The following is a 13,284-nucleotide window of genomic DNA, read 5'->3' as shown; positions in this document are numbered from 1 at the left end:
CGCATTAAATCCATCTCTATTATTCTTACTTAACAAATGACAGGTTTTCATGCTCACTGTTATGATGTGAAACACCATGCTATAGGTGATTTTAAATTTTGGAGACTTCAACACCTAAATACAGGACGGAAACAACTCAACTATATTAATGTTCATGGAAGGAACACAAAAATTAAATTTTGAACCTACGAATCATAAAGTGATACAGAGTTCCGTGGCATGGTGTGGTGAACCGCATCTCAAGTGAAGTAGCTTAAAGAAGAAAATAATCATAGACTTTTACGCATTTGCGTTGAAACTTACCATATGTTAACACGTATATATTCATCTACACGCACATATTGCGTGTTTGATGCCAAAGAAACGACTCATATCCGAGAAATATTACAATGGTGTTATCACAATTTCCAAATGTACGGGGGGCTAGTACTACAAATGAAATTGACAACAAGATTGCCTGAATTCTAGATGGGAATTGCCAGCAGTGACAAATAGATATGCGCGAAGGAAGATCATATTCTGATTATACTGACATTGTATCTTGGTCAGCATAAAATGCAATCATAAATATTCTACCGTACGTTTGATAATTTACGACTGTGTATTCTTCCATGTTATCTCGTATTTACCTGATGTCAGCACCACCATTTATTGTCCTCCATTTGTTATTTGCATAATTTACTTTATGCTAGTTTCGTTTAGCTAATTCATTTGGTAAATAAAATATATGCCGATACATGATAGAACTATGGCAACAAGTCACATTTATTCTGGGACATGACTCCAGGTTTATAGTTTATACAAGCCATTTACATTACGCTTTGATGTTCTCATGTAAAATGTTCTAGCCTATAGCTCAATTGAGCAATTATTATTCCACCTACATCATTAGTAATGAATACCAAAAAACATGATGTTCATATGTGAGTTCAAATATGTTTGCATGTGAATATGCATATATGTGTATGTATGTACATATATACGTACGTATATATATATATATATATATATATATATATATATACAAACATATGTATATTCATACACATACACCCACACGCACACACGCGTGCGCACGAAAGCACACACACATACACCCACATACCCACACGTATATATATATGAATCTATGTATTCATGTACATATATACGCATATATTAAACACCTACGGTGACACAGATACATGTCACTCCAACAGTAAGAACACTCTTCCACTTATATATCTACTTCTTTCTACTTCGGTGTTTGTATGTATATAAGCATATATAGTGTGCTGTGTGTGTGTATGTGTGTATGTATGTATGTATGTGTGTGTGAGTTCGTGAGTTTGAATGTTTATATGTGCATATTTGTATACTTATGTATGCGCGTACGAACGCACGGCTGGTATATATACATACATAAAACCATAATACATACATAGATACATACATACATACATATATATATATATATATATATATATATAGCAAGATATAAATATTTTACAAATAATATATGACTCCATATTGTCCTACATTTATAATATTCAATTTCTATGAACATTACAAAAGATTTTGACTTATTGTTGAGTATAGTCACCAAATCGTAACTTCCATATTCATCCATAAAGAAAGTTATATTTTTCCTTCTTATGCAACAATGGACATGAATATTTCTTGCGGTCATTAATAGTGAGTAATAAAATTGTGGATTGCACCAAATTAGTAATTGTAAATCGATACAAAGTTCATGGAATTCGTCTTCATTTAAAGTAGGTATATTCATGTTCCTTTATTAGGCATTTATATGCTTTTTCATTTATTGTTGCTAGTGCCTTGCAATCTTTTCAAAAGTTATTAGCAATTTGGTGGCGGATAACCTATTTATTAATGTGGTACACAATTGCACTGATATATATTTTTTTATTATAATGCGTATTATAATATTCTGAGTTCAAATTTACGCCAGGTCCAAGTCAACTATTGATATACATAATATAGATTTCTATCTATCTACTTTTTCAACTATATTTTATCTGTCTGTTCATGACCACATCCCGCTGTCTAGCCATACAAATGTATACAGTATAAATGTTACCTCGCTATGTGTGAAAAAGCAACGAGTGAAAGATTTCTTTGTCATTTCGAATCTACATAAATTTGAGACTCCATGGGAACAGGTTCTTCCTTATGGAAAGGCGAGGCTCATTTAGACTCAGTTGTGTTCATCAGCCATTTATACAGCAACGCACACTCACAAACACACAGATTCATCTACACACGCGTACACATGCCTGCAAGCAATCACGTACACACACTTACACACAATACACAATTATGTGTTTGTATGTGTGTGTGTTCCTGCATTTGTCTATGGGAGTGTGTGTGTGTGTATGAGTGCCCACATGTACGTAAGCTGCCATGTCGAAAGCAATATCGTAACGATATTTTGGGAATTATGATGTCGGTAGCTAGCTAAATAATGTCACACTGTGTGTATATACATACACACACACACACACACACATACATATATATATATATATTATGAGAGGTAATGGTGTCAATAAGACCCAATGGCGTCAGGTTATGCTGAGTAAGTGCTATGGACAGACTATAGTTAAGCTCCAGGTTCGGTCATAATGCGAATGAGGAGTCCAGCGTAGGTAATATATTAGCATGTGTATATATAAAAAAAATTATCAGAATGAGATAAAAATCCAAGGCTGTGAAAAATTTCAGGACATTTAGAAATAGAATGTCTTACAGCTATTTCAGGGATATGTTATATATCCCTTCATCGGAGAGTGTGAGAAGATGATTAAGCAATAGTTATTCTAGGTAAGATATGAAATAAAGAATAAATTGGAGGAATGAAAATAGACGTGGGATATGCATGGATATTGTATATTCAGTTCCATTATTTAGGCAGAATGGTATAGATATAATATTCCTGTACCTTGCGATTAAGTTCTAATTGTATTTAAAATTGGTCATTCCAAGCATAGCGTTTGTAAAGGTGTTATTGAATCGAGGTGTTTTCTTATTTTTGAAGTGACTTAAAAGTTTGAAATGTGTTTGTAAGGTCACATCAAAGACAGAAAGAAAGGAAAAAGGAAAAAGAAAAAGGAAAGGCAAGGAGAGAGATAATAGAGAAATGAAGAGAGGGAAAGTGTACTGGTTAGTGGTCATTCACGATAAATTGATTGAAGGAATGTGGAGGTGAGGGTGATAGAGAAAGATATGAGAGTGTAAAGAGATAAGAGTGTAAAGAGTAAAGGAGTGTTAGTTAGAAGGAATAGGGGTGAGGGTGATAAAGAGAGAAAGATATGAGAGTGTAAAAAGATGAGAGTGTAAATAATAAAGGAGTGTTAGGTATGTAGTGATAGAGCCTACGTGAAGGGTAAAGATAGAGGGGGCAGGGTTAGTAAAATTTTAATACGATGGTTCTGCTATCTTCGAGTAGGTTTTATTTTTATTTCCTTTCAATGATTCTCAAAGTCATGATTTAGGGTTTTGCACCCATAACTTTATTCCATTATCATTCAAAGTTTGTTCTCCCTTTGAATTACGAGAATTAGGTACGGTTGTGTTGGTTTACTTCCTTTTTGCCTTTATCCTCTCCGCCCCTTTCTCCCGGTATCCTATTACTTCTCTCTTAATTGTCTAGTTGTAGAGATAAAGCTTGTGAATGAGTTCCATCACAAATGACCTTGATAATTCAGTAGGTTGAACTGACCACTAATCATTCTCTTACAACTTTCAAGTAGACAATAAACAACTCTTTCTTTGACAGATATATCCCAGATATATCCCACATAAACGGTGCCACTGCTATCTCTGTTATTAGAAGTGGGAGTAATTGGGTCACTGGAGGCCGCCTATTCATTCCGGCAAGTAGAAAACCTACAAACCTCTACATTTTTCTGATCTGATTAAAGGAACATTATTGTTGTAAATTTGGTTTGTCAACTAAAATAGTAGCAGAATCAGCGAAAATATTTTGTTTGGTAGATTTAAAATATGTTAAATCACTTAGAATGTCCTTGACTATAAATTTCTTATAGTCATCCGAGGAAAACGGTTTCTTTATAATTGATATAATGTACCTATTAGTCAATTAAAGGGGTTGTTAGAAACGTCCGTTGTATATTATGGACTGTATATTAAATAAAATGTACATGTTTGAGTAGCTCAAGAGCGGATTATATACTCACCTGTTGCAAACTATCTGCATGCTCTACAGGAATATCGTTCTGCCGGTACTCCTGTGCCAAAGTTGATATTTACATAATATTGGTGAGTGTGTATTATTCGACTTAATGAGGTGCCTCAACTTTAGTACCTAATTCAACTGAATCTTATATATATACAGAGAGAGAGAGAGAGAGAGAGAGAGAGAGAGAGAGAGAGAAGGAGAGGGAGAGAGAGACAGACAGACAGAGACATATAGGGATAAGTAAGTTAAGCGGATCAGTATAGAAAGTTTTACTCTATTAATATATGAGATACTAGAAATGCATAAAGGAAAGGTATATATGTTTACATAAAAAAAAAACGTCCAACTGACACAATACAAATGAAGTAGAGGATCAAAGGGTTTGAAGAAATGTATCACAAATCCAACAGCTGTTTTGTGGGGCTCGGTGTCCCAAAATAATGTTTGTACGTTGATTACATCAGAGGATGAGACGATACTCTGTCTTCAGATAAGAGATCTTACGTTTGAGGTGTGGAAGTAAAGAAGTTAAAAATGCGCAGTGACTTTATATTTTTATATGATCTTAAAAACTTGAACTCCTATTTCGTAAATTAATTGAAATTTAAGCCTTTACACACTAGTTGATCTGATGAAATTGTTCGTTTATACAGCACGCTATGCAGATTGTCATCTCCGACCATGTTATATTCTTTTAGAAATATCTAAATCAACAAGCAAGTATTTTGTAAATGAAAGTATATTCTCTGAGTTATCTAGGTATGAAAAAGAAGCAATATAGAAGAAACAAAGCAAATTATTTCGCGAATGTCATGATGAAATCATTTCATCCTATAGTGGCCAAATATAGCAATTTGTACATGCCCCCCCCCCGTTGGAATATTTCCCCATATATTTGATACAAGTAGATGTATTTTGACGATAATTATAAAGATACAGATAACCGTATTCTCAGGGGGTAATGCTAATGATACAAACAACTTGGGCAGGTGATCATTCTTGAGATGTGGTTGCTGAGTAGATATACCGAAAAGTCTGCTTTAAAGGAAACAATAAGAGCTCATACATGAATAAGAGCTCGTAATTCTTTAAGTTGTAATGTAATTTCGTTTGTCACTGACGTTTGCTTTTATATAATTAATGGGATAAAAATATTATGTCATACTCAAAACATATGAATAAAACGTGCCGATAATATCTACACATATGCTTCAATTTGCATCTTGAAAACAGGCACATAAAGTTCACAATTGCTGCATAAAACAAATAATGAAAATTACAGTTTTACAAGAAGGTGATGAAACATTAAGAAAAGATTACAACAGCAGAAGAAAAAAAAAAGAAATGTTACGAAAACGGAAGGTTAAGTTATGCGCAATTGCATTCTTTTTAATCAGACAACAAATAATAATTTTTGTGAAAAAAGAAGGGCCATTAAAATTCCTTTTGATGTTTTGTTATAAACAAATATGCATAAAAAAACACAGCAAACATCTAAAACTATTTTCAAAAACACCATAAAATCAGTGAATTCCAGCTATTTTAGAGATTTTCATTTTCTCTTTGAATTAATTTGCTGGTGCTTGAAAGATGGAACGTCTGCTTCAAAAAGAATGGTGGTATTTTTTTGGTCTTTTCACTACAATTTGTTCTGTCTATATCTCCTTCGTGGAAACAAAACGCCACGTTTAATGCATTGAAATATATTCCCATTACGAGATGCCAAAGAACGAAACAGACAAATAAAGGACAATATGGATTTTATGCATACATAAGAGTGTGTGTATGTAGATGTGTGTGTGTAGTTGCGCGCGCGTACATTGCTCTTTGAATAGTAAAGTGATTAATGAGGCTTAACAACTTCTCAAATTATAATCTTAATACAGCTGAACTATAACTAAAAGCAAAAGGTTGCCGAAGAAGCAGAACTGTGTATGTATGTATGTGAGTATGTATGTATGTATGTATGTATGTATGTATGTATGTATGTATGTAGTATACATATATGAATGTATCTATCTATATAACTTTCTACGCAGATGCATATTCATGTCCACACTCACACATACAAAACTCACCCACATATACTGGAATTTGACTCACCTGAGCCACTAAGATGTGTTTCATCACGTTGCTTTGTTATCTATAATTCTGATCTTCGTAAAAATAAAACGTTTTGAACATATATCACACATGAGATTACCTAGTGTATGTAAGAAACTGTTTAAATTCAAGAAACTATTTAAGTTCTTTTTTTTAATGCTCCCCTCGTATAAGATGAAGGCCACAATGGTTGACTTTGGAATACTTTGCTGAGCGATATTTTGAAGGTACTGTCAGATTGCCAGTTGCGATACATTAAGCCTTTCGCAGTCTCGACAAAATACGACTGAGGGTAGAGGAAGTCACTAAGCTTCTTGAGCTGTGTGCTATTGTTAGAACTAATTAACATAGGCATGTGCGCAACATTTTCGAGAAGCGGGAGATATATAGATTATCACCAGGGAAGACCTACTAAAACAAAAAATCGAAGATCAATTTTCGTTAGACGTGGAATTCAAAACATCTCGTGAGCCATAATTTGTGGATGCCTCAATCAACGTATGGCATGTATCTTCATGACAGACGTCTACTCAATCATCTTTGCAGATTACTGAAGAAATATAATGCTACCAAACCATGCGTAGCCCTCAGCTACTGGCTTCTGTGTTAGACACTACCTGTATAATCAAGATAAGAAATATAGAGGCAATGCTGAGTTGGTCGCTTCGAATTAATTTCATTTAGAGTGAAACCTGCTTGTGGAATTCCAAGTTTGTAGTAGAAAACGCTTTAGATGTGGGCATTCACTCAATACTTCTTTCCTGGAATTGAAAAAGTCCCCGTTCAAGCAAGTATATTTTAGATACCTGTCCACTCTGCCAAGGAGAGCTTACCCCCAGTAATGCAATGAGCTGCTATTTAATTATATAGGAGGTTCCTACCTCTTTTAAGCATCGTACGTGGTTAGACAGCGACGTAATGTTGCACCTGTCTGATATCCCAAAATAAGACATATTTTCGAATCTGTGTATTGGATGCGCTACCAACGCTGATGTATCTTTCGTTTACACCGGGACTAATGAAGTTGTTGTTGCTGGTGGAGTCGCTGCCGGTGTGCTAATATTTCCGGGCATGATTTGAGTACCACAATTTAAGTACCAGTTGTGTACTGTGGTCGATCAAATCGACTGGTCCCTACCAAAAACTACGGACCATGTGCATAGAGTAGAAAAGATTACACACACACACACACATGATAAAGCATGGGTTAGTGGTTAAGGTGATGCACTCACGATTGCGAGATCGTACTTCGATTCCTGGACCTGGCGTTACATTGTGTTCTTGAGCAAAGCACTTCATTTTACGTTGCTCTGCTATCAGTTCGTCATCTGACATGTGGCACACGTTGCACCTGTACAGGTATTCACGATTTGGAGGAGAGAGTGAGCAAATGTGCACACAAATAATCAAAGCATCTGTGTGGTTATTTAGCAAGAAACTGCCGAACCTTCATACGACATCCAGCGACGGCAGAGTTCATCACACACACACATATATATATATATATAATATATATATATATATATTATATATATATATATATACACACATACACAAACACACACACAAGGATAAGTTCCAAGGATGAAGGAGTAGGATTTTAATGTGAGCTTCAAGCATTCCACAGAATTTATAAAAAAACAATTTTCAAGAACAATAATGGATTGTTGGCGCAGAAGGTTGTGAATTTTTTCCATATGAAAGTACGAACATCTCAAAAACATTAATTATATAGTGAAACGTTAGCAACAAGAGTTTTACTATATGCGAACAAACATCCTAAAATTAGATATAATCCAAGCCACATCTGTTTCATATCCAGCAGAACCTCACAAGTAGTAAATTATCCAAACGAAGGGATACCATGAATTGATTATATGAAGTTTATATCGTCGTTAGGAGATCCCGCGTTAACACGTTGCGGCTACACACACACACACATATATATATATATATATACATATATATACATACATATATATATATATATATATATATATATAATATATATATATATATATATATATATATATATATATATATATATATATATATATATATATATATACATATATATACATACATATATATATTATATATATATATGTGTGTATGTGTGTGTATATGCATATATATATATATATATATATATATACACGAGTTGGTATGAAATAGTTCACGGACTAATCCTGTAGCGTGCCAAAAGACAGCACCACATGATTGCGTGCGCAGTGCGGTGACATTCATGAATAAGTTTGTCACGTGACATCGCTGCCTTTACTTCGCAAGCTGTAAAATTTGTATCTTTGTGATTGCGTGTATCCTGTTGTCTGCAATTTTTTCGTAGACAGGAACAGAAAGCCAACGTAGAATTTTGCGATAAAGTTGTGAAGTGAGCTACAGAGCTATTGAGAATGTTTCGGGAAGCTTAAGGTGACAAGACACTTGTCATAAGCACTGTTTCTAGGGTCCTGGGTGTTTCAAAAAGAGAAGAACTTCCCTGGAAGACGATGAACGATTTGGAAGAACTGCTTCGAGCGTCGTTCCCAGATATGTGGCACTGTGGATTGAGAATTCGTCCTCCATTGACTGACCGTCAATCGAGAGTTCTAGTGTGAAGTTTTCAAGCGTTTGAGGGAGGACATTCAGTGAAAAGGATCGTATCTGTAGACCGCGAAGATTTGAATTCTTCACCTAGCCCTCCTCACACGTGAGTTTCTCAACATAAGCAACATGATATCGTTTCTGCGTCCGCTCTCTTCACCAGATGTAGCACCTGCGAACTCCAATCTCTTCCCTAAGATGAAAATACAGCCCGATGGTCACCGTTTTAACACCGTTGTCGAGATGTAGAGCGAATTGCAGAAGGTCCATGACTCTCTTACGGAAAACGTCTTCCAGACCGGATTCTAAAGGTGGCAGGGACGCTGGTACCTGTGTATTGCTGCGCAGGGTGACTATTTCGAAGGAGATGATGTTAAAACCTAAGTAAATAAATTATTTTTCATTAAATATAACTATTCCTGGAACATTTTATACCACATCGTATATATATATATATATATATATACAAAATAGAGACGAACACTATTCCTCTGTGTGATCAGCTTGTAAAATTGTTAAGATATTAAAATATTTTTCTTAACATGCAAGCAATGGTAGCCTTAATACACAAATAAAGAAATTCTCTCCACTATCGTTTATTAAGTTCATCACAGATACTTCTGCATATTCTCTATGCATTGCTAGTTCAATTGGTACCCAGAAGCTCTGATTTTATCGGGGGAATGATCAGGTTCTTGTAGCTTATGTTGTTTTGCATTTTCTCGTTTTCTCTCTCAAATCCGTCAAACAGTTATTTATAATATATTGCGGTTGACAAAATCAAAATTTCCGGAGATGTTATTATTTTCGATACCCATAATCATATATAATTAGGTATAAAATTACTTGTAATAGAATTATTCACCAATGTAAAATCGTTTTCTGTGTTACTTTAGAATTGTGCAGCATTTTAAACAATTCTTGGATTTAGAGCAAACATTACATTTATGTAGATAAATAGCTTTATATAACCGTTTCTAACGATATTACACTTAGTCGGATTTGTAAAATAAATGATTCATTCAAAGCTCTAATTTAATCGAAATTAACATGTCTTTTCAATTAATCACTTCGGAGGAACTATTGAACCAAACATTGTTTTCTACTCCTGGTTTATTTTACGTGTTGACCTGACGTAATAATCTCTGAATATTCCTCACTTATTTTCAATTAGCAATAAATTTTCATTATATTTAGGGAAATAAAAAATGAATTCAACAAAATAAATTTTGCTGAGATATTATTTTCAGTAGGCAGTTCTTATGTATTTTTTCAAATATGCTGATACATGCTGTATTTATGAGGCTTCACTCGCCAATATCGTACATATCTAATTCAAAAGGAATGAATGTTATTTTGCCAGTACTAACAATTTCAAAAGATCTTTGCTTGCTGTATATTATGTTAGTGTATACCTACATTTTCAGCAACAAAATCCGCAAGTTAACGTTTTTTGTTTTAAATTCTTAAAACATGTTCAGATTGAGATAGCTGTGCAAAAGACCGTGTTAATAATGGCCATTGTGCTATCGCTGTGTTCTCATCCCTGCATAAATATTTCAGGTATGATGCTTGAGGCCTGCTTCATTAATTATGATAAAACCAGTTTAATTTGATTATATGTTTATTGTCTAAGTCAATGTCATATTAAATATGATGGATAATTTTTTATTTTAAGTTTCATTGAAATGAAACTAATGTAGTGTATAAAGAAATATTACACTGTACATGTAGGAAATATAGATAACAGTGACATAGTTTTCAGCAAAATTGAATGATATTCCAGTATCAGTTCTGAATATATCAGACATCCATATATATTACAATCTAACTATGGAAGCTGAGAAACTAAATTCTATTTTCCAAAAGCATGAAATATGAAAGTAAGATATTCTTAGTTCATAGGAGTTTTAACGTTATATATTCTATGTGGAAGATTCCGTAAAAAGTAATTTAATGCGATAGGATAAGCTTGTAATGGAAATTTTCATTCAGCCCTAATTTTCCTAGTTCGTCTACACAAATATTTGAAAGACATTCTCTGGAAACATTACAAATATGTATCCATTCTTCCCTCTATATCAATGTTCTCAATCTAAGTGGCCTCTGAAAATGTTATGAATATAAGCTAGATAGCGGATATTTGTTGAAAGTTAATATTTATTTCCCATTAATTTGCCTAAATTTCTTCAACAAACTCTAAATGCGAATTTCGGGAAATATATATATACGTCGCGGATATGTTTTAAAACGTGTGGTATATAAGCAAGGAAATAAAGCACATAAACTAGTAGAATAATTGAGGTATAATCGACAAGAAATTTTTATTTTAAGTTATTTCAGCGAAGTATGCATTATTTTATATTCCTTTTATGTATATATTGTACGGATCAAATATATATATTGTCAGTCATTAAGAGGGTGCTTTTGTGACTTTTGAGTTGTTTTAACTTTTAGTTTTAGCAAAAGCGGTGCATGTCTGTACCCTCTGCCAATTTTGTAACCTCTCATAATTTTACCTATATATATATATATTATATATATATATATATATATATATATATATATATATATATATATATATATAGTTGAGGTAATGAGAGATAATGTGTCATTGAGACCCAAATGTGTCAGGTAATGCTGAATAAGTGCTATAGACAGACCATAGTTAAGTTCCAGATTCGGTAATATTGCAAATAAAGGGTTCAACGTTGGTTCTATATCAGTGTATGTATATATGAAGTTTTTGCGTAATGAGATAAAAAACCAAGGTTGTATGGATATTAGAGCATTTGTAGATAGAAGGTCTAACTATAAATGCTCTAATATCCATACAGCCTTGGTTTTTTTTATCTCGTTACGCAAAAAATTCATATATATATATATATATATAATATATATATATATATTATATATATATATATATATATATATATATAGGCTTTCATATATATATATTATAGGCTTTCGGCAAAATGAAGAAATGCCGTGTCAGTAGGAACAGCCTACTGACGGTCGCATTTGACAATAACACACACACGCACGCACATACACACACATACACACACACACACACACATATATATATATCTGTGTGTGTGTGTGTGTATGTGTGTGTCTGTGCGTGCGTGTGTGTGTTATTGTCAAATGCGACCGTCAGTAGGCTATATATATATCTGTGTGTGTGTCTGTGCGTGCGTGCGTGTATTATTCTCAAATGCGACCTTCAGTAGGCTATTCCTACTGACACGGCATTTCTTCATTTTGCCGAAAGCCTATAATTTTATTAAAACCATCTGCTTGCCGAGAATAGGAAAATGCCTATGCCAAACTAAATCCTAAATCAACGTAGGATATATATTTGACTTAACAAGGAAATGACCCTGATTAAAAAAAAAAATTCTTAGGAACATAGAAAATTGGGTAAACAATTATTGATTTTTGCGATTTATGCTGAAGGTTAATACTGATAACCTTTAAAAGAAGCCAAATCTGCAGATGTGGCATTTGATGCTCAACCTGCAGGTTGACATCTGGATAAAACAATGAAGGAAATAATTTTGTTTGCGGCGATTGTATTTCTATGCAAGAGGCATTCGACAGCGTTGTATATGTATGAATGATAGTAGATAACAATGACAAGAGGAAAAATGTACTGCGGTGTATAACGCACAACATGCAAATATCGAAGAACGATGTGTTGTGATTGAGGAAGATGAAACCGAGAGAAGATATACCATGCCAATATATATAAATGAACTCAGATGGTTAATTACTTATTTTCATGGTCAATATTCTTTCTAGATCTATGAGAATGCACGGGTATCGAAGATATTAGCATCCCTTTCATAATCGTTTTGGAATTAAGTTTTGAAGATCATTATAATTGCGTTACATATATGATACTCTATTAGAGAGCGTAAAAACGCATATATTTTCTCATTTTTATTAGGACTATTTTTATACGTAAAGTTTATATTACCAATACTTATAGGTGAACTGAAGTGTTTATGAGTAGTAACGTGGACGATAAATCAGTAACCAAACTTGAGAAAAAGATTAACAATAGTATCATCGCATACGGAATAGGGAAAGAAAAATATACTGCGTTAAAACGCAGCATAATAAAATATTACGAAATGTGCCTGGAAATTCTCAAAAACTGTAAGAGATCGAATAACTTTTTACTTCATATGAAAAAGACATATGCTCTTCCTACAGCATATGCATAATCAAGTCTCTGAACATATAATGAACCATGAAATGTATAATAATTTAAATTACATTCACCTAAGGAGTAAAACCGAAGAAGATGGAAGAGACAGCAGTAACTTTTAATTCAAATAAAATAAATGAACAAGAAAATCTGTGCATAC

This window comes from Octopus sinensis, linkage group LG4 (assembly GCF_006345805.1).
Source record: "Octopus sinensis linkage group LG4, ASM634580v1, whole genome shotgun sequence".
NCBI lineage: Eukaryota > Metazoa > Mollusca > Cephalopoda > Octopoda > Octopodidae > Octopus > Octopus sinensis.
Note: the sequence above shows the minus strand (reverse complement) of the source record.